Genomic DNA, 3,257 nt, shown 5'->3' with positions numbered 1-3,257 from the left:
GGAGAGCGGGGCTGTGCAGTCTGAGCCTGTCCCTGGTGACTGTCACCCTGCAGAGCATTTCCCAGGGTTTGCTGTCTGGGAAGTGGCTCAGGCCCAGCCCAGCCCCTGGAGGGGGAGCTTGGCTCAGAGGGGGAGGAGCAGAAGCTGCTGTCCAGAAGTGGCAGAGGTAGGATGCAGGGCACTGGGGAGAATGGTGAGATGGGGGACAGATCTCCTCAGGGGGACCTGGGGTCAGGTCACTTATTTGTGGAACAGCACAGACTCATCCCTGGTGGCAGCTGCAGTTGCTGCTGCTCCTTTCCTTCCCCATTTTCATCCCTCGCCTGTGCTTCTTCCTCATGGCCAGCAGGTGGCAGAAGGAGGCTGCGGTGCTGCCCACCTGGTACTGCAGGGCTTGTCTCTTCTGTTGCTTGGTTAGAGTGTGGCGCAGGAGGGGAGAGGAGGAGGGTCTCACCATGTGCCTGCCTCCCACTTCACCTCAGTCTGCTGAGGGGTCCCCGTGAGAGCTGGTCAGCAGTCCCAACATCCCAGTCCTGGGTCCCATTCCCACAGGATGGAAGTGAAACCAGCTGTGAGACGCTGTGTCCTGCGAGGGGCCAGCAGGGTTGCCCAGGGGGGCAGGGGCCTCCCACCCTGGCTGTGTCTGCCTCCTTGGTGCTGGGGTCTTTCCTCCCTGGTCCTGGTTTCTCTAGGTGGGGCTGCCTTGGCGCTAGTTCTGGGGACAGAGAGGTGAGGGGCAGGGACCTGGGAGGACTGCTGTTTTCAGAAATCCCAGCGACCACATGTAAACACGGGCACAAGTGATGCCCACGACTGTGTGCCCTCTGCCCTGCCCTCTGCCTGTCTCCCCGGATCAGAGGCTCTGTCTCTTGTCTGTCCCCCTTGTCTCTGTTTCCTCCTCTTGGGTCTCCCTCTTTCTCTCCCCTTATCTGCTCCCTGCCCCTCCTGTGGTGCCCTTGGTCTCTACGCCCCTCCCAATTCAACCTCCCGGCCCAGTCCCCAGCCCCTCCTCCCTCTGCCCGTGCCCTGCACCCTCTGGTCTCCCTCATCTCTGGCTTTGACCAGGCTCATGTCGCCGCCCCTCTCCAGGCCCCTCACTGCCTTGCTCCTGGTGGCGGCAGTAGAGGAGAGTACTCCTAGCAGAGCCAGGCTGGGGTGTCACCACCACCTCCTGACATCACAGGGGTCCTGGGAAGAATAGTCCCCAGGGCTGGAGGACGGCTGCCTCCCAAGGCTCACGCCTCTGCCCGCAGGGCACCAGGCCACATGGGCTGCACCTTGAGCTTGGTATACTGCGAGGTGATGGTGCCGGCCCCGCTGTGGCCCCCCAGCCCCGTGGGAGTCCCTGGCCCCTGGGCAAGCCCAGGGCTGGGAGTCTGGCAGTTTAGCCAGTATGGACAGGAGGAGGCTGCTGGTTCAGGTAGGGCAGTATGGGAGTGGGTGCGGGAGGACAGCCCAGTGGGCAGAGTGTGCCTCCCAGAGTCCAGCCCACCTGAGACAGGTGAGGAGCCAAGACAGGGAAGTGCCCCTTAGGACAGTGATCAGGAAGTAGACAGCAAGGCTGGCTGTACCAGGGAGGGGGTAGGACTAGGACCAGGATCAAGTGAAGGGCAGCCAGTTAGCCTGAGGTCTCACCTGAATCTCTGTACGCTTAGGGGGAGGATGATGTGGGAACTGACCTTTAGAAGAGCAAATAGCCCAGCTGAGGTTAGGAGCCACCTGAGACAGGGAGTCATGGACTGCTGGGGCAGGCAGGTAAAGGGTCAAATTTCCCCAGAGCTGGAGCACGGGGCAGCTGTGGCTGTTCCTTCACCAGGAAGTTCTCTGGACCAGGGGGAGGGGCCTTCTGAGCCAGGAGGGCCCCACCAGAGCAAGGACTGACCGGCATGGTGGGGACAGCAGGATCCTCAGCCTGTACTCCCTGTTCTGGGTGAGTCTTGGAGCCTCGCAAGTGGGAAGCCGAGCCGGGGTGGGCATGGGCTGGTGCAGGGAGGCAGGCATTTGCCTGGATGGGGTGTCTGTGGGGAGGCATCAGGTGTGGTGCAGGTGCGGGGGCTGGATTTCCCCCAGAGAGAGGAGGGGGAGGACTTTGGGGTCACCAGGAAATGGATGACACCACTCCCTGCATAATCCCAGCCCACCTCCTGGCCTCCCTGTTTGGGGTGGGAAGGCAGCGGACTCCCAGATTTGGCGCTGTGTTGTGGATTAACTGCTGTCCTACGTTCCTCCACCGAGCACTCGGAGATGAGGTGACTCAAATGCACCCTGGGGCCACATCCCAGCCCTCTGCTCACAGGGAGTCATTGAAGCCAGGTGTGTGTGTGTGTGTGTGTGTGTGTCCATGTGCAAGCACTCACGTGCACGAGTGTGCTGTGTGCCCAGGATTCCTCTGCTCCACTCCACTAGGTGTCGCTGCAGGGCACAGGCGATGGCACAGTGTGCGGATGGTGCACAGGGCCAGGCACAGGCTGGACACCGTAAACTGCACGCTCCCTCCTGCAAAAGCTCCAGCCCCAGCTGTCACCCCAGACACCGACCATGGTGAGGCCAGGCTCGGTGGGGTGCAGTCGTGGCCTGAGCCCTCACAGTAGCTGGTGTCCCAGGTATGACCCTGACGGAGGCTGAGGCCCTGGGCAAGGCAGGGAAACCCTCCCTGTCCTGAGCCCCTCAAGCGCCAGGCCCTGTGCTGGGCACAACTGTGGGCGCCGAGGCCAACGGGGCTCCACCTGCCTTCTCCTTTGCCAGCCCCTCCCTCGACGGTCCCCCAGTGGCCCCAGGAGAGGCCCTGCCTCCTGCCCTCCTGCCCTCCCCACTCACCCCTGCCTCCCTCTGCTGCCTCTTCTGGGCCTCTTCTCTCTCTTTTCAGCCTGCTCTGTCCCCTGCTCCAGCAGGCTCCTCCCCCGTGTCTTCCTGTCTGTCTCTGTTGTTAGGTTGGTTTGTCTTTCATTTACTTGTTCCCTGTTACACAGCCCGTTGTTCTTCTAATAACCTTAACTTTCACATTTCCAGGTGAGCGTGGGCCAGAAGGGACGGTTCATGTGGATCTGGCGGGTGCAAGAGGAGCAGCACCGGGGTCTGTCTGAGACTGGCAGGTGAGCGCAGGCATCAGGCACCCAGCCTGCTGTGGCTCATCTGCCCTGGTGGGCAAGGGCTGGGCCGCAGCCCCTCAGGGCGGGTTCGCCTGGTGAATATGGTCCACATATTGAACTTGGACCAGCGCAGCTGTCGGTCTGTCCTGCAGGTTCCAGCTTGTCCTC

This window comes from Propithecus coquereli, unplaced genomic scaffold (genome assembly GCF_000956105.1).
Source record: "Propithecus coquereli isolate 6110/MARCELLA unplaced genomic scaffold, Pcoq_1.0 Scaffold18, whole genome shotgun sequence".
Classification (NCBI taxonomy): domain Eukaryota; kingdom Metazoa; phylum Chordata; class Mammalia; order Primates; family Indriidae; genus Propithecus; species Propithecus coquereli.
The sequence above is the reverse complement of the archived record's forward strand: the minus strand, read 5'-3'. Positions refer to the sequence as shown.